At 51.8% G+C, this 22,584-nt stretch overlaps 1 protein-coding gene across 30 annotated transcripts in view; it reads left to right on the forward strand.

Moving 5' to 3' along the window:
- Positions 1-22,584, forward strand: part of LOC118151076 (uncharacterized) — a 207,101-nt gene that overhangs the window by 35,791 nt on the left and 148,726 nt on the right. For 4 of the 30 annotated variants that reach the window (XR_013529085.1, XR_013529084.1, XR_013529086.1 and 1 more), the window contains one exon: positions 671-729. The exons of 24 other annotated variants lie outside the window; for them this stretch is intronic. The gene's annotated coding sequence lies outside the window, so the exon portion shown is untranslated. Of the gene's footprint in view, positions 1-648; positions 730-6,385; positions 14,659-15,782; positions 16,413-22,584 lie in introns of those variants that run through there. 2 more of the 30 variants (XR_013529089.1, XR_013529088.1) reach the window with 2 other exon arrangements.

A 22,584-nucleotide genomic window follows, 5' to 3' on the forward strand; every position in this document is an offset into this window, starting at 1 on the left:
ATATCACAATTGACCAGTCAGCCTCTATAGCCCTTCAGGCTCCTTCTAATATTTGCTTTGAGCTCTTTATATCATTAAAAATTAACCTCCTCAGCAGGTTGCGGCGGGTGTGGCAGCTCACACCTGTAATCCCAGCACTTTGGAAGGCTGAGGTGGGAGAACTGCTTGAGGGAAAAGGATCACCACCAGCCTCGTGGACATAGCAGCACATTGTCTCTAAAAGAAAATTAAAGATAGCATGAGCTGGACATTGCGGTCCACACCTGTAGTCCCAGCTACTGAGACTGGAGGATCACTTGAGCCTAGGAGGTTGAGGCTGCAGTAAGCTGTAGTCCAGCTTTGGTAACAGTAAGAATGCATTTCTTAAATAAAATAAAAATTAGGTTGGAATATTGCTGAAGTCGTGTAGGTTGAGTCTGCAATGAGCTGTGATTCTACCACTGCGGTCCAGCCTAGGGGATAGAGCAAGATTCTTTCTCAAAAAAGTAAAATACAATAAAAATTAACCCTTTAGCATGTCTCCCAGTAACACCTTCCCTCTAATGTTTTTCCTAGAAGCTCTTGGATTTTGTTTGCTTTTCATGTATCTTATAAAATTTTTATGGGATTGGATGGATGTCCACCTCATTCCTTCTTTTATTTTTAAAGAATGTCTTTTTGTCACTTCCAGCTGGATCTACCATGAAAGACATCAGAGTTCAGGAGGAGACTGGGCATCATGTTACTCAGGTACAAAAAGACTTGGACAATAACTCAAAAATGATCAAATAATAGTGCATGCATCACGGGCAATGGGAAGCTCTTCTGGAGAGTGTGAGAAGCTTCCAGATAAGGTGACAGTGAAACTGGCCTTTGAAAGATGAGGAAGAGTTGTGTGAGAGTAGGGAGCGAAGGGGGATGTGGAGGGATGGGGAATGGGCAGGGAAACCAGCACCGTAAAGACCTGGACAATTAAGATGGCACATTCGGTTCAGGGAGTGGGGAATTAGGTGTGGCAGGAAGGCTCTGGAGAGACAGTAATTTGCTTGTATGGAATTTTGCCTGAGAGACCTCACTATGGTTTCTGATCTGGTGATGTTATCATCCATCACTGTCCCTGTCAGATAGTTTGGAATAGGTGTGATGATCACAGTAACATCAAGCGTAATATTTCATGAATTCTGAAAAAGTCACAGGCAGATACCAGTTATCCCCATTTTATGAATGAGGTGATAAAGACAGGGATGATGAGTGATTTCCCCAAGCTCACATGGATATTAAGCTGAGTCAGCTGTAGGGACTGCATTGACTTTAATGCTTGCTCTTTTCATAAGCACCATGTATTGCTTCTCCTATGCAGTTAGGCCGCTAGGTGAAAGAAAAGCCCAGGTTTCTCTCTAGTCACACACTTTGACTGACTGTGTGTGTGGAGCTCATACACCAAATTCTCCAGTGTTCCGGATAGTAACTGGGCATCCCACAATGTTATTCTGACACTACCTGGAGCTGGCACAGACCCTGCAGGTTAGGCGTTTAGTCCCATGAGACTACCCCCACTTCAGAGGCCAATGGCAAGTACTAGGTTTTCACCTGTACCTTTGACCAAGCTATTACAAATCAGGGGTTCTCAAGACCCCCTTCTTTGATTTAATCATTTGCTTGAACAGCTTACAGAACTCAGAAAAGCAGTTTATTTTCTTTTTTTCTGAGAGACAGGGTCTCATTTTGTTGCCCAGGCCGGTGTGCAATGTTGCAGTCATAGCTCACTGCAGCCTCAACTGCCTGGGCCCAAGTGGTCCTCCCCGCTCTCTAGTAGCTGAGACTACACGCCTGCGCCACCACATCTGGCTAATTTATTTTTTTGTAGCGATGGGATTTTGTTTTTTTGCCCGGGCTGGCCACAAATTCCTGGGCCCTAGTGATCCTCCCACCTCAGTCACTTAAAGTGCTGGGATTACAGATGTGAGCCACCACAGCTGTCAGTTCATTTTCTGTTCCTGGTTCACTGTAATGTCTCAGAAACAGCCAGTGAAAGAGATGTGCATGCTGGATGCAGTGGCTCATGCCTGTGATCCCAGCACTTCGGGAGGTTGAGTTGGGAGGATCTCTTAAACGCAGGAGTTTGAGTTCAGCCTGGGAAACATGGTGAAACCCTCTCTATAAAAAATACAAAAATTAGCTGGGTGTGTTGATATGCACCTGTAGTCCCAGCTACTGAGGAGGCTGAGGCAGGAGAATCACTTGAACCCAGGATGCAGAGGTTGCAGTGAGCTGACATCATGCTACTGAACTCCAGCCTGGGCTACTGAGCAAGATTTTGTCTCAAAAAGTAAATAAAAATAAATAACTAGGTGTGGTGGTGTGCACCTGTAGTTCCAGCTACTAGGAAAGCTGAGGTGAGGATGCATTGAGCTGGGGACTGGGGAAACTTAGGTTATGGTGAGCTGAAATTGTGCCACTGCACTCTAGCCTGGAGAAAAGAGCCAGAACTTGTCTTTTAAAAAAAAGAAAGAGGAAAAAGAAAGGAAGGAAAGGGAGAAAGAAATGAAAGAAAGATGGATGCCCAAGGGAAGGTAAGTGGGAGGTGCACAGAGCTTCCATGCCCTGTGTTCAACACGCCGCCCTCCCAGCAGCTCCTGTGTTCAGCAACCAGAAGCTCTGCAAACCCTGTTGTCCAGGGTGTTTACAGAGGCTGTACTATGCAAGCATGATTGATAAAATCTTTGGCCATTGGTAATTCAGTCAATCTTCAGCCACTCTCACCTCCTGGAGTTCAGCAGGTGAGGCTAAAAGTTCTAAGCCTCTAATCATGTGGTTGCCTTCTCTGGCAATCAGCCTTCCTCCTGAAGAAATCAAGGAGCATGCAGCCACCCAGTCATCTCAACTGGGGATAAGAATCCTCAAATGCATCCTAGCATGCTGGAGATTCCAAAGTTCTTAGAGTCTCTTGTGTTAGAAAGCTGGGGCCAAGAGCAAATATTAAAACTAAAGTTGATGCTATCAACCTCTATGACTGAGGTCTTTATAAGCATTCAAAGCTCTGTGCCAGGAACCGTGGACAGAGAACAAGTATATATTTCTTTTCTTTCTTTTTTTTTTTTTTTTGAGACAATCTCCCTGTGTCATCTAGGCTGGAGCACATTGATATGATCATAGCTCACTATAGCTTTGACCTCCTGAGCTCAAGTGATCTTCCCATCTCAGACTTCAGAGTAGCTGGGACTACACATGCATGTCACCCATGCCCAGCTCATTTTTGTAGAGATGAGATTCAGTTATGTTGCCCAGGCTGATCTCAAACTCCTGGGCTAAAGTCATTATTTCACGTCAGCCTCTCAAGTAGCTGGGACTGCAGGCGCTCCCCACCATGTCTGGCTAATATTTATTGTTATGCTTTTGTAGAGGTGGGATCTCACTATGTTGTCCAGGCTAGTTTCAAACTCCAGGCCTTAAATATACCTCCTGCCTTGACTTCCCAAAGTGTTGGGATTATGGGTGGGATCCACCATGCCCAGCAGTCACAAAGATCCTTATAAAAGAAAGAGGTTAGAAGAGTCAGAATTGGAGCAGGAGATGTGGTGGTGGAAGCGGAGTTAGAGAGGGATATTTGCAGAGGTTTCAATTCTGGCTTTAAAGATGGAGTTAATGGCCATGATCCAAGGAATGGGGGTGGCTTCTAGAAGCTGGAAAAGCCAAAGGAACACTTTAGAGCCTCGAGAAGGAATGCAGCCCTGCTGACACCTTAACTTTAGCCTTATTAGACCTAATTTGGGCTTCTGATTCACGGAACTGTAAGTTGGTAGATTTGTGGTGTTTCAAGGGACTAATATAGAGTAGTTTGTGGCAGCAGCAAGAGGAAATAAACATGACACCAAGCATCGTGGCTGATGGTGGTAATCCCAGCACTTTAGCAATCCTAGTAGGAGGATCACTTGAGGCCAGGAGTCCAAGATCAGCCTGGGCAACATAGTGAGACCCTGTCTCTACGAAAAATTAAATTGACCGGGTGTGGTGGCTCACTCCTGTAATCCTAACATTTTGGGAGGCCAAGGATCACCTGAGGTCAGGAGTTTGAGACCAGCCTGGCCAACATGACAAACCCCCATCTCTACTAAAAATACGAAAATTAGGCATGGTGGCACACAGCTGTGATCCCAGCTACTTTGGAGGCTGAGGCTGAAGAATCACTTGAACCTGGGAGGTGGAGGTTGCAGTGAGCTGGGATTGCACCATTGCACTCCAGCTTGAGCAAGAAGAGTGAAACCCCATTTCAACATAAAACAAATTAGCCAGGCATGATGGCATGCCCCTGTCATTCCAGCTACTAGGGAGTCTTGAGGTGGAAGGATCGGTTGAGCCTAGGAATTCGAGGTTGCAGCGAGGTGTGATTGCACCACTCTGCTCCAGCCTCGATGGATCAGAGTGAGATCTTGTTTTGAAAACAAAAAAAAACATGAACACGTTGGAAATGGAGACAGATGGCGGTGTTAAATAGAAAGGTCAGGGGTGGCCTCCTAAGTGAAAATGGAGCAAAGACTTAGAGGGGAAGGAGGTGGCCGAGGTGCTGAAGGAGGATCATTGTGGGCAGAAACAACAGAATAAAGTGTCCGAGGCTCTGGAAGGAGGCCAGTGGAGCAGGAGAGGGGGAGAGAATTAGGGGAGGAGGCCATGGAGTTGCTGGGTGGGGATCGGTGTAGATTGTGTAAGCCCTGGGAGGCTATTGCTGGGGCTTTGGCTTTTACTATGAGATGGGACCTGTGGGAAGATTCTGATCTGATTTGTCTCCTGATCTGTCAGGAGTTGATCTGTCAGGACGTGATCTGTCTCCTGATGTAAAAGCATTCTCTGGCTGCTGAGTTGAGAAAGACTGTGGGAAGATTTGGGTAGAAGCATGGGGGTCAAGCTGTGGTAACATCCAGGTGGAAGATGATAGTGGTCCTGACCAGGGTCATGGTGGTGGTGAGAGATGGTCAGAAGAGAGAAGTAGGGGGCAGGATTCCAGTGAGTTGCTGGGTGGAGATCTTCAGTACATGGTGAAGACAGTCAACAGGATTTCCTGACAGACTGGATGTGGGGTGTGAGAGAAGGCAGGGGTCAAGGTTGAGTTTGATTCTTACTGAATTATGAAGTGTTGAAAACTCTACAGCCTTGTCCAGTGTTACCAAATATGGGATGCTAGATTAAAGAAATCTCTTCAGGTGCAGTGCAGTGGTTCATGTCTGTAGTCCCAGATTTTTGGGAAGCAGAGATGGGAGTATCTTTTAAGAGCAGAAGTTCAAGACCAGCCTGGGAAACATAGCAAGGCCTCCTCTCTACAAAAATGTTTTTCAAAATTTAATAAAATAAATGTAGCTAGGCATGGTGCTGTGTACTCGTAGTCTCAGCTACTCAGGAGGCTGAGGTGGGCAGATCTCTTGAGGTCAGGAGTTTGAGGCCAGCTTGGGCAACATAGCAAGACTCCACACTCTACAAAAAAATTACAAACTAGCCAGGTATGGTGGCACTCAACTGTAGTATCAGCACTGGGGAGCTGAGGCAGGAAGATGGCTTGAGCCCAGGACATTGAGGCTGCAGTGGGCTACAAGTGTATAACTGCACTCCAGGCTGGGTGGCAAAGCAGGACCTTGTCTCGCAATACAAATAAAGTAATGAAATCTCAAGTCAGAGCCTTTTGGCTCTGCAGCCCTTGCAACCCTGGAGCCATGGAGTGTGGTTTTCATCACTGGGAATGAGGAGACCCCTGCCCGGTGTTGTTGCCTGACTAATCAGTGTTTTAAAAAATATGTTAATCGGGCTGGGCGCAGTGACTTACACCTGCATTCCCAACACTTTGGGAGAATGAGCCTGGTGGATTACCTGAGGTCAGGAGTTCAAGACCAGCTTTGCCAACATGGCAAAACCTTATCTCTACTAAAAAACAAAGATTACTTTGGGAGGCCAAGGCAGGTGGATCACGAGGTCAAGAGACCGAGACCATCCTGGTCAACAAGGTGAAACCCCGTCTCTACTAAAAATACAAAAAATTAGCTGGGCATGGTGGCGCGTGCCTGTAATCCCAGCTACTCAGGAGGCTGAGGCCGGAGAATTGCCTGAACCCAGGAGGCGGTGGTTGCAGTGAGCGGAGAACGCACCATTGCACTCCAGCCTGGGTAAGGAGTGAAACTCCGTCTCAAACAAAAAAAAACAACACAAATTAGCCGGGCATGGTGGTGGGTGCCTGTAATCCAAGCTACTTCAGAGGCTGACACAGGAGAATCCTTTGAACTGGGAGGTGGGGCAGAGGTTGCAGTGAACCGAGATTATATGCTTGGTTCCAGCCTTGGGGAAAGAGTGAGACTCTGTCTCAAAGAAACAAAAGGATTATTTATATTGATACTTAATAATTTTAGTATTATTGTCATTGAAGATGGAGTTTTGCTCCTGCTGTGTGCTCCTGCTGGCCTCAGGAGGCCCGAGCATTGGGTCCTGAAGTCGGCCTCTCCAGGCCCAGCTCCTGCTCTCCTGGCGTCTCCTCCACATGGGTGCAAGATATCCTCACATGGGTGCCTCCAGGGTCAGCTGCTGCCTCCCAAAGGCCCCCTGGGGCCCAGCTTCTGCCTCCCCTCAGCCTCTCTGGGAGGTCCAGCCTATGCCTCCCTTCTGGTGGCCTTTCCAGGCCCGGATCCTCCTCCTGGCCTCATCTACTGGACCACGTCCTGCCTCCCGGCAGCTGCTTTTTGCTCAGCTTCTGACCAGCTTCCAGCGGCCTTTCTCCTGTAGGCCCGAAGCTTTCTCAAGTGGGGCTTTTCAGGCCTTTGTTCTGCCTCCTGGTGGCCTGGACTGGCCCTGTTACCACCTGACATTGGCCCCAGCGGGCCCAGCTCTGGACTCTCCGCAGCCGCCCCATCACCAGCTGCTCCCTGCTGGTGGCTTCCCCAGGCCAAGATTCTGCCTGCCTGCCTGCCTGCCTGCATTCTGGCTGCGTCCACAGGCCCAGCGCCCCCCTCACACTGGCCTGTTGGGGCCCAGCTCATGCCTGTGGCAAACCTCTCCGGACCCAGCTCTCGCCTCACTCTTGCCTTGAGTCTAGGCCCAGGCACTCCCTCGCAGGGGTCTTCCTCAGCCCAGCTCGCCTATCATGGACTCTCCCAGGCCAGCTCCTGCCTTCCAGCGGCCTGTTCAGGCCCAAAGCTTCCTCTTTGGGCCCGGCCTCCCCAGGCTTAGCTCCTGCTTGCGCCAGGCCCATACCGGGCCCAGCCTCTGCCTTTCAGTGGACCCTCCAGGCCCAGCTCATGGCATCACCGTGGCCTCTGCTCAGGCCCACCTCCTGCCTCTGTGGCAGCCTGTATCCACAGGCCCCGCCCCCAGCCTCCACGTGGCCATATCAGGCCAAGCCGGTGCCTCCCGGTGGCCCTCCCGCACCCAGCATTGGCCTGCTGGCATCCTCTCCATGCCCAGAATGTCTTCAGGTTGGCCTTTCGGGGCCCAGCTCCTGCTCTCGGCCGTGTCTAAGGGCTCAGCGTTTGAATTTGCCTCCCAGCAACCTCTGGGGACTCAGTCCCTCCCCAGCTCCTGGCGGCCTTTGTAGGCCCAAAAGCTCAGGCCCTCGACTCAGGCTCTCCAGACCCACCCAGCTCATGTCTCACGCTGGCCTCTCCAGGCTCGGCTTCTGCCCTCCCAGGGCATCTCCAGGCCCCAGACGTTCCTGAGTCAGCTTCTGCTGGCCCGGCTCCTGCTGCCTCATCCTGCTGGCCTCGGGAGGCCCAAGCATTGGGTCCTCAGGTTCATCTCTGTAGGCCCAGCCTCTGCCACCTACTGGTGGCCTCCGCACACCCGGATCGTCCTGCTGGCTGTATCTACCGGCCGACATTTTGCCCCCTGGCATCCTCTTTTGGCTCAGCTCCTGGCCAGCTCACGACGGCCTTTCGTCTGTCGGCCCGAAGCTTCCTCAGGGCTTTTGGGGTGTCCCTTCTGCCTCCCGGTGGCCTTGACAGGCCCAGCTACATCCTGACATTGGCCTCTCCATGCCCAGTTCTGGTCTCCCTACAGCACCCCCAGCACCATCCACTGTCTGTCGGCCACTTCCCCAGGCCAAGATCCTGCCTACCTCCCGACTTTGTCCACAAACCCAACGCCTCCCTCACACTGGCCAGTTGAGGCCCAACTTGGCCTCTAGCAGATGTCTCTGGACTTAGCTATCGCCTTGTACTGGCCTTGAGTCTGGGCCCAGGCCACAGGCCCCAACTTTGCCCCCGGCAGCCTTTTTTATTTTTTTGAAACGCAGTTTTGCTCTTCTTACCCAGCCACGAGTGCAATGGTGTGATCTCGGCTCACCTCAACGTCCGCCTCCTGGGTTCAGGCAATACTCCTGCCTCAACCTCCTGAGTAGCTGGGATTACAGGCATGCGCCACCATGCCCAGCTAATTTTTTGTGTTTTTTTTTTTTTCTTCCTCGCACCGGCTTTTCTTAGCCCAGCTTGCCTCTCATAAACTCTCTGTTCAGCTCCTGCATCCCAGTGGCCTGTCCAGGCCCGAAGCTTCCTCTCCGGGCCTGGCCTCTCCAGGCCTGGCTCCTTCCAGCGCTAAACCCCTCCAGGTTGAGCGTCCGCCTCTCAGTGGACCCCCGAGACCCAGCTTGTGGCCTCATCGTGGGCTCCGCTCAGACCAGCTCCTGCCTCTGTGGCAGCCTGTCTCCACAGGCCCAGCTCCTGGCCTCCTGGTGGCCTCCTCGGGCCAAACCGGTGCTCCAGACTGCCCTCTTAGACCCAGCATTGGCCTGGTGGCGTCCTCTCGTGCCGCAGAATGTCTTCAGGTAGGCCTCTCGGGGCCCAGCGCCTCCTCTCGGCAGCATCTACAGGCCCAACTTCTGAATTTGCCTCACAGCAACCTCTATGGACCCGGCTCCTGCCCAGCTCCCGACGGCCTTTGTAGGCCCAAACCCTCAGACCATCGACTCAGGCTCTCCAGGACTACCCGGCTCATGCCTCACGCTGGCCTCTCCGGACTCACCTTCCCACCCAGGGTGCCTAGAGGCCCCAGATGTCCCAGAGTTGGCTTCTCCAGGCCCGGCTCCAGACTCCTCCTATTGGCCTCTGCAGGTTCAAGCATTGGGTTCTCAATTCAGCCTCTCCAGGGCCAGCTTCAGTCCTCCTGGCGTCTCCTTTTTATGGGTGCAAAACGTCATCACGTGGGCCCTTCTAGGGCCGGCTCGTGCCTCCCAAAGGCCCCCTGGGCTTACCTTCTGCCTCCCATCAGCCTCTTCTGGATGCCTACCCTCTGCTTCTGTACTGGTGGCTTCTCCAGGCCTGGCTCCTGCCAGCGCTAAGCCCCTCCAGGTTGAGCTAAGCCTGGATCCTCCTCCTGGCCATGTCTATGGGCCCAAGCTTTGCCCCTGGCAGCCTTTTTTTTTTTTTGAAATGCAGTTCTGCTCTTGTTACCCAGCCGCGAGTACAATGGTGTGATCTCGGCTCACCTCAACGTCCGCCTCCTGAGTTCAGGCAATTCTCCTGCCTCAGCCTCCTGAGGAGCCGGCATTACAGGCATGCGCCACCATGCCCAGCTAATTTTTTGTATTTTTTGTTTCTTCCTCGCACCGGCTTTTCTTAGCCCAGCTTGCCTCTCATAAACTCTCTGTTCAGCTCCTGCATCCCAGCGGCCTGTGCAGGCCCGAAGCTTCCTCTCAGGCGTGGCCTCTCCAGGCCTGGCTCCTGCCACCGCTAAGCCCCTCCGGGTTGAGCATTCGCCTCTCAGTGGACCCCCACAGACGAGCTTGTGGGCTCATCGTGGACTCCGCTCAGACCAGCTCCTGCCTCTGTGGCAGCCTGTCTCCACAGGCCCAGCTTCTGGCCTCCCAGTGGCGCCCTCAGGCCAAACTGGTGCTCCAGACTGCGCTCTGCGCTCTTAGACCCAGCATTTGCCTGGTGGCATCCTCTCGAGCTGCAGAATGTTTTCAGGTAGGCCCCTCGGGGCCCAGCGCCTCCTCTCGGCAGCATCTACAGGCCCAACTTCTGAATTTGCCTGACAGCAACCTCTGTGGACTCGGCTCCTGCCCAGCTCCTGACGGCCTTTGTATGCCCGAACGCTCAGACCATCGACTCAGGCTCTCCAGCACTACCTGGCTCATGCCTCACACTGGCCTCTCCGGGCTCACCTTCTGCCCACCCAGGGTGACTATAGGCCCCAGATGTTCCAGAGTTGGCTTCTCCAGGCCCGGATCCAGACTCCTCCTATTGGCCTCTGCAGGTTCAAGCATTGGGTTCTCAATTCAGCCTCTCGAGGCCCAGCTTCAGTCCTTCTGGTGTCTCCTCCCCATGGGTGCAAAACATCATCACGTGGGCCCTTTTTGGGCCAGCTCGTGCCTCCCAAAGGCCCCCTGGTCTTACCTCCTGCCTCCCATCAGCCTCTTCTGGATGCCTACCCTCTGCCTCTGTACTGGTGGCCTCTCCAGGCCTGGATCCTCCTCCTGGCCACGTCTACGGGCCCAAGCTTTGCCCCCGGCAGCCTTTTTTTTTTTTTTTTTTTTTGAAATGCAGTTTTGCCCTTGTTACCCAGCCGTGAGTGCAATGGTGTAATCTCGGCTCACCTCAGCCTCTGTTTTTTGGGTTCAGGCAATTCTCCTGCCTCAGTTGCCTGAGTAGCTGGGATTACAGGCAGGTGCCACCGTGTTTGGCTAATTTTTTTTTTTTTTGAGACGGAGTTTCGCTTTTGTTACCCAGGCTGGAGTGCAATGTCGCCATCTCAGATCACTGCATTTCCGCCTCCTGGGTTCAGGCAATTCTTCTGCCTCAGCCTCCTGAGTACCTGGGATTAAGGCACACGCCACCATGCCCAGCTAATTTTTTGTATTTTTAGGTGAGACGGGGTTTCACCATGTTGACCAGGATGGTCTCGATCTCCTGATCTCCTGATCCACCCGCCTCTGCCTCCCAAAGTGCCGGGATTACAGGCGTGAGTTACTGCGCCTGGACCCCAGCAGCATCATTTGGCTCAGCTCCTGGCCAGCTCCCAGCGGCCTTTTGTCTGTCAACCCAAAGGTTTCACAGGTGGGGCCTTCTGGGTGTCCCTTCTGTTGAGGACACCGGGAGGCAGAAGGGACACCCGAAAGCCCCACGTGAAGAAGCTTCATGCCGACAGATGAAAACCCGCCATGAGCAGGCGAGGAGCTGAGCCAAAAGAGGCTTCCGGGGGCAAAATTGTGCCCGTAGACATGGCCAGTATGAGGATCCAGGTCTGGTGAGGCTACCAGTAGGGAGGTAGAGGCTGGGCCTCCTGGAGAGGCCACCTGATGGGAATCAGGAGCTGGGCCCCAGGGGGCCACTGGGATGCAGGAGCTGGCCCTGGAGGGGACCACGTGATGATGTACTGCGCCCACGTTGGGGGGTGCTGCCGGGAGGGCAGGAGCTGGACCTGCAGAGGCGGACTTCATGACCCAGTGCTTGGGCCTCCCGAGGCCAGCGGGAGGACAAAGCAGGACTGGGCCTCAGGGCTGAGCTCTGGACTCCCCGCTGCCCCCGCAGCCCCAGCTGCTTCCTGCTGGCTGCTTCCGCAGGCCAACATCTTTCCTGCCTGCCTGCCTGCCTCCCTGCATCTTGGCTGCATCCACAGGCCCAGCTCCTCCCTCACACTGGCCAGTTGAGGCCCGATTCATGCCTCTGAAAGACGTCTCTGGAGCCAGCTATCGCCTGGTGATGGCCTCTACTCTGGGCGCAGGTCCTCCCTCGCACCGTCCTTTCTCAGCCCAGCTCACTTGTGATGCACTCTCGCAGGCCAGCTCCTGTCCCCCGGTGGCCTGTCAGGGCCCAAAGCTTCCACTCCGGGCCCAGCCTCCCCACACCGGGCTCCTTCCTGCACTAGGCCCTCGGGCCCAGCCTCCGCCTCTCAGAGGACCTTTCAGACCCCACTTGTGCCTTTGTGGCAGCCTGTTTCCACAGGCCCAGACCCCAACCTTCCCGTGGCCCCCTGGGGCCAAGCCAGTGCCTCCCAGTGGGCCCTGCCGGGCCCAGTGTTGGCCTTCTGGCATCCTCTTCGTGTCCCGAATATCTTCAGTCGGCCTCTCGGGGCCCAGCGCCTCCTCGGCAGCGTCTACAGGCCCAACTTCTGAATTTGCCTTGCAGCAACCTGTGTGGACTCAGCTCCTGCCCAGCTCCCGACGGCCTTTGTAGGCCCAAAAGCTCGGACCATCGACTCAGGCTTTCCAGGATTACCCGGCTCATGCCTCATGCTGGCCTCTCCAGGCTCACCTTCTGTCCACCCAGGGTGCCTAGAGGCCCCAGATGTCCCAGAGTTGGCTTCTCCAGGCTCAGCTCCGGACTCCCCCTATTGGCCTCTGCAGGTTCAAGCATTGGGTTCTGAATTCAGCCTCTCCAGGCCCAGCTTCAGTCCTCTTGGAGTCTCCTCCACATGGGTGCAAACGTCATCACGTGGGCCATTCTAGGGCCAGCTCGTGCCTCCCAAAGGCCCCCTAGGCTTAGCTCCTGCTTCCCTTCAGCCTCTTCTGGACACCTAGCCTCTGCCTCTGTACTGGCGACCTCTCCAGGTCTGGATCCTCCTCCTGGCCACGTCTACAGGCCCACATTTTGCCCCCGGCAGCCTTTTTTTTTTTTGTTTTTTGAGACGGAGTTTTTCTCTTGTTACCCAGGCGGGAGTGCAATGGTGTGCTTTCATCTCACCTCAACCTCCGCCTTTTGGGTTCAGGCAATTCTCCTACCTCAGCCTCCTGAGTAGCTGGGATTACAGGCATGGACCACCATGCCCAGTTAATATTTTGTATTTTTTTTTTTTTTTTTTTTTTTGGAGACAAAATTTTGCTCTTGTTACCCAGGCTGGAGTAGAATGGTGCAATCTCGGCTCACCGCAACCTCCGCCTCCTGGGTTCAGGCAATTCTCCTGCCTCAGCCTCCTGAGTAGCTGGGATTACAGGCACCCGCCACCGTGCCCAGCTAATTTTTTTTTTTTTTTGAAATGGAGTTTCGCTCTTCTTGCCCAGGCTGCAGTGCAATGGCGCGATCTCAGCTCTCCACAACCTCCGCCTCCTGGGTTCAGGCAGTTCTCCTGCCTCAGCCTCCTGAGTATCTGGCATTGCAGGCACACACCACCATGGCCAGCTAATTTTTTGTATTTTTAGGTGAGACGGGGTTTCACCATGTTTATCAGGATGGTGTCGATCTCATGAGCTCGTGATCCACCCGCCTCTGCCTCCCAACGTGCCGGGATTACAGGCGTGAGTTATCACACCTTGTCCCCAGCAGCGGTTTTTGGCTCGGCTCCTGGCCAGCTCCCGGCAGGCTTTTGACTGTCGGCCCAAGGCTTTCTCAGGTAAGGCCTTCCGGGCCTCCCTTTTGCCTCCCGGTGGCCTCAACAGAAGGGACACTTAGAAGGCCCCACCTGAGGAAGCTTCACACCAACAGACAGAAGGCCGCTGGGAGCTGGACTGGAGCCAAGCCAAAACAGGCTGCCGGGGGCAAAACTTGGGCCTGTAGACGTGGCCAGGATGAGGATCCAGGCCTGGTGAGGCTGCCAGTAGGGAGGCAGAGGATGGGCCTCCTGGAGAGGCCACCTGATGGGAATCAGAAGCTGTGCCCCAGGGGGCCACTGGGACGCAGGAGCTGGTTCTGGAGGGGACCACGTGATGGCGTATTGCACCCACGTTGGGCGGTGCTGCCAGGAGGGCAGGAGGTTGACCTGTTGAGGCAGACTTCATGACCCAGTGCTTAGGCCTCCCAAGGCCAGCGGGAGGACAAAGCAGGACTGGGCCCCAGGGCCATGCTCTGAACTCCCCGCAGCCTCTGCGACCCCAGCTGCTGCCTGCTGGCTGCTTCCGCAGTCCCAGATCTTGCCTACCTGCCTGGATGCCTGCCTGTATTCCGGCTGCATCCACGGGCTCAGCGCCTCCTTCACACTGGCCAGTTGAGGCCCAATTCATGCCTCTGAAAGATGCCTGTGGAGCCAGCTATCGCCTGGCGCTGGCCTCTACTCTGGGCGCAGGTCCTCCCTCGCACCGGCCTTTCTCAGCCCAGCTCACTTGTGATGGACTCTCACGGGCCAGCTCCTGTCCCCCGGCGGCCTGTCAGGGCCTGAAGGTTTCTCTCTGGGCCCAGCCTCCCCACACCGGGCTCCTGCCTGTGCTAGGCCCTCAGGCCCAGCCTACGCCTCTCAGAGGACCCTTCAGACTCTGCTTCTGCCTTTGTGGCAGCCTGTTTCCATGGGTCCAGACCCCTGCCTCTTCATAGCCCCCTGGGGCCAAGCCAGTGCCTCCCAGGGGGCCCTGCCAAGCCCAACATTGGCCTTCTGGCATCCTCTTCGTGTCCAGAACATCTTCAGGTCGGCCTCTCTGGGCCCAGCGCCTCCTCTCGGCAGCATCTACAGGCCCAACATGCGAATTTTTCTTGCAGCAACCTCTGTGGACTTGGCTCCTGCACAGCTCCCGATGGCCTTTGTAGGCCCAAAAGCTCAGACTACCGACTCAGGCTCTCCAGGCCCACCCGGCTCATGCCTCATTAGTGGCCTCTCTGAGCTCAGCTCCTGCCCTCCCAGGGCATCTCCCGGCCCCAGACATTCCCAAGTCGGCTTCTGCCAGCCCGGCTCCTGTTGCCTCCTCCTGCTGGCCATGGGATGCCCAGTATTAGGTCCTGAATTCAGCCTCTCCAGGCCCAGCTCCTGCCCTCCTGGCGTCTCCTCCTCATGGGCACAAAACTTCATCAGGTGGGTTCCTCCAAGTCAAGCTTCTGCCTCCCAAAGGCGCCGTGGGCCCAGCCTCTGCCTCCTGTAAGCCTCTTCGGGAGGTCCAGCGTATGCCTCCTCTCTGGGGGATTCCCCAGATCCAGATCCTCCTCCTGGCCCTGTCTACCGGCCCGTCCTGCCTTCTGGCAGCTTTTTTTGGCTCGGCCCCTGGCCAGCTTTCTGCGGCCTTTCATCTGTCAGCCCAAAGTGTTCTCAAGTGGGGCTTTCCAGGCTGCCATTCTGCCTCGGGGTGGCCTTGACAGACCCCGCTACCGCCTGATGTTGGCTTCTCCAGGCCAGCTCTGGACTTCCCACAGCCTCCCCAGCCCCAGTTGCTGCCTGCTGGTGGCTTGCCCAGGCCAAGATCCTGCTTGCTTTCCTGCATCCCGGCTATGTCCACAGGCCCAGTTCCTCCCTGACACTGATTCATTGAGGCCCAGCTCATGCCTGTGACAAACGTCTCTGGACCCAGCTTTCACCTCGCGCTGGCCTCGAGTCTAGGCCCAGGTTCTCCCTTGCAGCGGCCTTCCTCTGCTGAGCTCGCCTATCATGGACTCTCCCGGGCCAGCTCCTGCCTCCTGGCGGCTTATCCAGGCCCGAAGCTTCCTCTCCGGGCCCAGCCTCCACTTTTCAATGGACCCTCCAGGCCCAGCTCGTGGCATCACCGTGGCCACTGCTCAGGCTTAGTTCCTGCCTCTGTGGCAGCCTTTATTTTCAGGCCCTCCCCCAGCCTCCCCGTGTCCCCATCAGACCAAGCTGGTGCCTCCCGGTGGCCCTGCCAGGCCCAGCACTGGCATTCTGGCATCCTCCTTATTCCCAAAATGTCTTCAGGTCAGCCTCTTTAGGCCCAGCTCTTCCTCCCTGCTGTGTCTGGAAGCCCCAGTCTTTCCTTGCAAGAAGCATCACAGGCCCAGCTTCTTCCCACGTCTTGGTAAATTCTGTACACCTCAGCCTTCCTCATATGGACTTTTCAGGCCCTCCTTCGGCCTCCCGGTGGTCCGGACAGACACAGTGCTTTCCTCAAAGCTGTCTATCAAAGCCTAGATGTTATCTCATGTGGGCCTCCTGAGGCTTATTTAATAGCTGTTTTTCAACCCTTTTGGCAGGTCTTCCTTTCGTACACACTGGCGTCTCCAAGACCATCTGCTTAGTCATGTCTTCCTCTGAAGATGCAACTCCTGTTTTGCCGTGGACATTTTCACCTCAGTTCCTGCCTCACGATGGCCTCTTCGGGCTCTTCTCCTGCCTCTTAATGGACACTCAAGTCTCATCTCCTCTCATGGTGGCTTTTTCTGCAGTGCACATGCGTTATAATGGCCTCTTGTCGATCCAGCTCTATATGTCTTTGATTTTCAACTGCATCTAGAATCCCAAAGCTTCCCTGGACTCTCGTGTTTAGTTTCTCACAGTGTGCCTTGGCTAAATGCCTATGTCTACTTTTAATCTTGAAAGTGTATTTCTGACCGATTTATAGTAAACTCTGCCTGTGTCATTTTACAGTGTTGTCTGTTTTATTCAATGTCTCATTGTTTTTCTTGTCTTCTGGGGGTTCAGAGCAGATTAAGCCTCTTCTTTGTCGGTCTGTCTTTGCCCTGGACATGGTCGCTGCTCATTTCAGGTCTTGTTTTTTATATTTTTTCCTGTTAATTTTTTATCCTCGTGCTCTGTCACCCAGGCTTGGGTGTCATCCTGTTATCATGTCTCCACTGCAGCCTTGGCCTTTTGGCCTCCACTGATTTTCCCCAGTCATCATCTTCAGTAGCTGGGACTACAGGCAGACGTTGCCATTTCTGACTAGTTTCTGGTTTGGTTTGAGAAGTTGGTTCTCTGTTGCTCAGGCTGGTCTTTTTTTTTTGAGATGGGGTCTCACTCAGTTGCCCAGTCTAGAGTTCAGTGGCAGGATCTCAGCTCACTGCAGCCTTGGCCTCCTGGGTTCAAGTGATTCTCCTACCTCAGCCTCCTGAGTAGCTGGGATGATAGGTGCGTGCCACCAAGACCGGCTAATTTTTGTTGTTGTATCGGGCCGAGCGTAGAAAGTCAACACCAAGACAAAAGTATGCCAAATTGCAGGGTTTATTGCCGGCGACCACAGAGGACTCACGTCTGTCCAGCCCATGGCAGAGAAAGACGGGTGACAAGATTTTTTTATACCCGCAAAACCACCTTGGGAGTGGAGGTGAGGAGTGGGGATGGGATTAAAGTCTTCAGACATTTCAGGGGCTGTAAATCACCTCGTGGGCAGAGCGCAGGGTGATGGGGCTCTGGACAGTCCAAGGGCCAGGTGACTTTTGTCATTCCAGTTGCCACTTAAGTGGTTTACAGAAGTCAAGATAAACATTAGTTTAACATTATTTGGGCAGGTGTGGGGTCCACAGATTTTTTAGTTACTTTGCATCAGGATGGAATTATCTGGGGGTGCTTCCTCTGGTCATTACCGGTAAACAAAGGCCACCAATTCTGGCAGTTACAGATAAGAGAAGGTATGCAGCTCTACCTCTTTGCATTCTGCAAAGTAAACTAGCAGTTTACAGAGGCCAAGGTTAGCAGGTATTGTGAGGAGAATGGAAACAGTTTTGTGTTTTATAAAACGGCAGTGTACAGGTTCTAACTCTAGGCCAGCCATATCACATTGTATTATTAATATAGATGGGGTTTCACCAAGTTTTTCAGGTAAGCTGGTCTTAAACTCTTGGACAACAATAATCCTCCTTCCTGGGCCTCTCAAACTGCTGAGATTACAAACATGAACCATCATCCATGGCCTGTCCTTTGCTTGCCATGTACAACTAATAATTTACTTTTTGATTAATATACTATGGTTATATACTTTTGTGAATATATAGATATTTTAAAGTTTTCTGGGATATCAATTTTTTTTTCTTTCTTTTTTGAGACAAGTTACTGCTTTGTCATTCAGGCTGAAGTGCAGTGGTGTGATCTCGGCTCACTGCAACTCCTGCCTTCCTGGCTTAAGTGATCCTCCCACCTTGGCCTTCTGAGTAGGTGGGAGAGCTGCCATGCCCATCTAATTCTTATATTTGTGTAGACACAGGGTCTCACCCAGTTTCAAACTCTTGGGCTCAACTGATCCTCCCCACTCAACCTCCCACTGTGCTGGGATTACAAGTGTCAGGCACTACACCTGCTCTGCCATTTTCTCTTTATGGATCATTAAGGATTTACCTTTTAATTAGTGTAGTATAAACACATGTAGATATGTGTGTATATATTTATATGTGAATATTTGTGTGTATACCTTTTCGTAGCATGCACACACACCCCCCATAAACATTGTGAAAGAGATATTTGCATACCCAGAAATTGATAAGCTGCTTCCAGCTTTTGAAACGAGCCTTAGCACAAATAGGAAAGAAGTGCAAAGTATCATTATTAATGACCATGGACCAAGACGACCCTGAGTCAATAGTACTTGGCAGCTCAACGACCTTCCAGTGGAGCATCTCAAAGGGCTTGATGTATCTGAACATCATAGCCTTTTGCATTCATTAGGATGCTTTGTAATTACTTCTCTTGAAACCTCATTGTGACCCTCATCAGTGTGGAATCAGTAACTATTTCCCAAATCCTGGCGATATTGAATAACAGCTTTTGTAAGGAAATAGTTATTGCATTTGGTTTGTCATGACAATTTCCTGGCCTAGGCAGATGAAATACTGCAGGAGTGTGTGTGTGTGTGTGTGTGTGTGTGTGTGTGTGTGCACGTGCACGTGTGCGTGCATGCATACATTTTTGTACACAGATATGGAGGCAGAAGTAGGGGGTTGAATTTGATAAAAGCAGAAGGTGGAGGCTGTTGGGATGGGCACTTGTTTTGGCAGCAGCTGTGTAACTGTGTAACTCTAGAGTTATGAAATAATTGTGTCAATTTTCTCTCCCAGAAAATCAAGATTATAATTCCTGCCTTGATATGTCAATTAGGTGGTCCACTATATGCAAAATACCTAGTATATAATTGGTGCTGAATAAATACTACTTTCTGTAGCTCATTCTTAATTACTGCTTAATTTTGAAAAGCTTAGAATAATGATGGTTTTTTAAAAAATTATTTGTAATTATTATAAAGTAATCTAAGTCCTATAGAAAAGTAAAAGAGGCTGGGCATGTGGCTCATGCCTGTAATTCCAACAATTTGGGAGGCTGAGGTGGGAAGATCACTTGAACTCAGGAGTTCAAGACAAGCATGAGCAACATAACAAGATCCCATCTCTATAAAAAATTATAAACCAGTTATGTTAATGAGCACCTGCAGTCCCAGCTACTCAGGAGGCTGAGGCAGTGGATCACTAGAACCCAGGAGTTTGAGGTTTCAGCCTGGGAAACAGCGTAAGACCCTGTTGAGACAGAGAGAGAGAGAGAGAGAGAGAGAGAGAGAGAGAGAGAGAGAGAAAGGCCTTTTTTTTGCCTGGAATAGCCTGGCCTGACATTTCTTCCCTGGAATCGCCTGGCCTGGCCTGGTCTGGGCTGGCCTTCCCTGGAAGTGACTTTTTATTTTTCAGACAGAGAGAGAGAGAGAGAGAGAGAGAGAGAGAAAGAGAGAGAGAGAGAGAGGCCTTTTTTTTGCCTGGAATAGCCTGGCCTGGCATTTCTTCCCTGGAATCGCCTGGCCTGGCCTGGTCTGGGCTGGCCTTCCCTGGAAGTGACTTTTTATTTTTCAGATGGAGTCTCGGTCTGTCACCAGGCTGAAGTGAGGTGGCACAATCTCAGCTCACTGCCACCTCCGTGTCCCAGGATCAAGTGATTCTCCTGCCTAAGCCTCCTGAGTAGCTGGAACTACATGTCCCCGCCACCATGCTCACCTAATTGTTATACTTTTAGTAGAGACAAAATTTTATCATGTTTGCCAGGATGGCCTCGATCTCCTGACCTCATGATCCACCCGCCTTGGCCTCCCAAAGTGCTGGGATTACAGGCAGGAGAGAGACAGAGAAGTAACAAATGAAATTTTCAATTACCAAAAAATAACTCAACATTACGTGATATGGCTGGGTGCTGTATCTCATGCCTGCAATCTCAGCAGTTTGGGAGGCCAAGGTGGGTGGATCACTTGAAGTTGGGAGTTCGAGACCCACCTGGCCAACATGGTGAGACACTCTCTTTACTAAAAATTCCAAAGTTATCCAGGCATTGTGGAGGGCGCCTGTAACCCCAACTACTCGAGAGGCTGAGGGACAAAAACCACCTGAGCCCGGGAGGCAGAGGTTCCAGTGAGCCGAGATGGTACCATTCCACTCCAGCCTGGGTAACAGAGTGAGACTGACTCACAAAAAAAGGTGATAATTAATTCAAAAGTCTTTTTGTACAAATAGGGAGTTAGATGAATAGATCGATTGATAAAAAATAACTACATATTTTGTGTGTGTTTAGCTTAAATATACATGTTTCATTTGCCCGATACAACAGAAGCTGCAGAAACTAAAGTAAGGTGGGAGAATTTCTGAACTTCAGATAAATGCCTATGTGCAAGTGATACCTTTTCATTCAACATTCATTAAAATTATGAAAAAGATAAATGTGTCATGATTCTCTTTAATCTGCAGTTTCTATCTTCACCCACAACTTCCCTTCCCTGGAATTCCCTGGCCTGGCCTGGTCTGGCCCAGTCTTCCCTTCCCTGGACTTGCCTGGCCTGTCCTGTCCTGGCCTGGCCTCCTCATCCCTGGAATTGCCTGGCCTGGCCTTCCCTTCTCTGGAATAGCCTGGCCTGGCCTGGCCTTTCTTTCCCTGGAATTGCCTGGCCTGGCCTTCCCTTCTCTGGAATAGCCTGACCTGGCCTGGCCTTTTTTTGCCTGGAATAGCCTGGACTGGCATTTCTTCCCTGCAATCGCCTGGCCTGGCCTGGTCTGGGCTGGCCTTCCCTGGAATTGACTTTTTTTTTTTAGATGGAGTCTCAGTCTGTCACCAGGCTGAAGTGAGGTGGCACAATCTCAGCTCACTGCAACCTCCGTGTCCCAGGATCAAGCGATTCTCCTGCCTAAGCCTCCTGAGTAGCTGAGACTACATGTGCCCGCCACCATGCTCAGCTAATTTTTATACTTTTAGTAGAGACAAAATTTTATCACGTTTGCCAGGATGGCCTCGATCTCCTGACCTCGTGATCCACCCGCCTTGGCCTCCCAAAGTGCTGGGATTACAGGCAGGAGCCACTGAGCCAGGCATTGCTCTTTAACTTTTATAATTTGATGTTTACTTCTGTTATTGTAATTCAGTCCAAAGAAAAATAGTGTGAGGAAAATAAAAATGACACCAAGAATGCTAATATTCTGTTCATCAAAGGTTGCAGGAAATATCCCACTACAGTCAGGCAGGGTGACTTACCTCTGTAATCCTAGCACTTGGGAGGCCAAGGCAGGTGAATCGCCTGAGGTCAGGAATTGGAGACCAGGCTGGCCAACATGGCAAAACCACATCTCTTGAAAAACACAAAAATTAGCCAGTTATGGTGGTGAGTGCTTGTAATCTTAGCTATAGAAATTTGAGGAGCTTTCATTTATTAAAGACAGTACAGAGAGTTCCCATATACCCCACACCCAGTTGCCCTATGATTAACATCTTAAACATTTGTAGGGTGCCTTGTCGCCATTAGTGCACCAATAGTGATACATTATATTTTGATGCCTTTTTAAATACATTAACTTATTTGATCCTCAAAACAGCACTGTGTGGCCATAGCTATTAGTATCCTCACTGTACAGAGGAGGAAACTGAGGCACAGAGATTTGGAGTAACTTATCGAAGGTAGTTCAGCTAATGGAGGACCCAGGATATACCATCAAGCAGGCAATCTGGCCCCAGAGCCCTTGCTCTTAACCAATGGGCTATATCTCCTATAGGTCTGGGGGTTAGGTGTTATGGCACTGAGGGTAGTCGATGGGGCCTTCCTGGAAGAGGCATTTGAGCTGACTCCAGTACTGTCAGCTCTGTAGTTCGTGGCACTTTGAAGCCAGTGGAGCTGTGTCTGGGCCAGTTTCGGGTCCCTGCAGCCAACACAAGTTCTTTTACTTAGGGGAGCAAGAAATAGAGAGGGCTAGGCATACATGCAGGATGGCTGGACCTGCTGCAGGGCCCAGCAGAGTGAAGGTGAATCTGGGCAGAGGAGGCTGTGGGTGGAAGGGAAAGCCAGAGAGGATGCTGGGAAGGAGGAAAAGCTGGAGAGGGGCCTGGAGCATGGTTGGTGGCCAGGAAGGGCCTGGATGTACCTGAGAAAAGATGAAGTTATTTTGTTTGTTTCTGCTTTTGCCGCTGTAAAATATTTCCAAATGTATGTCTGAGGGCTAAGAACTTTTAGTTAATCCATTAGTATATTAATTCATTTTTTGAGATGGATTCTTGCTCTGTCATTCAGGCAGGAGTGCAGTGGTACAGTGTTGGATCACTGCAACCTCTGCCTCCCAGGTTCAAGCAATTCTCCTGCCTCAGCCTCCCTAATAGCTGGGATTACAGGTTCCTACCACCAAGCTGGGCTAATTTTTGTAATTTTAGTAGAGACAGGGTTTCACCATATTGATCAGGCTGGTCTTGAACTTCTGACCTCAGGTGATCTGCTCACCTTGGCCTGCCAAAGTGATGGGATTACAGCTGTAAGACACTGCATTTGGCCCTTTTTTTTTTTTTTTTTTTTTTTGCTAGAGAAGGACTCTTTAAACACAAACTTAACATCATTACCACATCTAAAAAATTAACAATAATTTTTACTAACCTCACTACCTAGTCAGTATTCAAATGCCCAGACTTTCTCATGAATTTGTTTTTATTTTGTTTGCTTTGCAGTTACTTATGTTTTCAAGATGGGGTCTTGCTCTGTTGCCCAGGCTGGGGAGCCATGGCAGCATCATAGCTCACTGTAGCCCTGAACTTCTGGGCTCAAGCCATCCTTCTACCTCAGCCTCC

The sequence above is a fragment of the Callithrix jacchus genome, chromosome 18, assembly GCF_049354715.1.
Source record: "Callithrix jacchus isolate 240 chromosome 18, calJac240_pri, whole genome shotgun sequence".
Classification (NCBI taxonomy): Eukaryota; Metazoa; Chordata; class Mammalia; order Primates; family Cebidae; genus Callithrix; species Callithrix jacchus.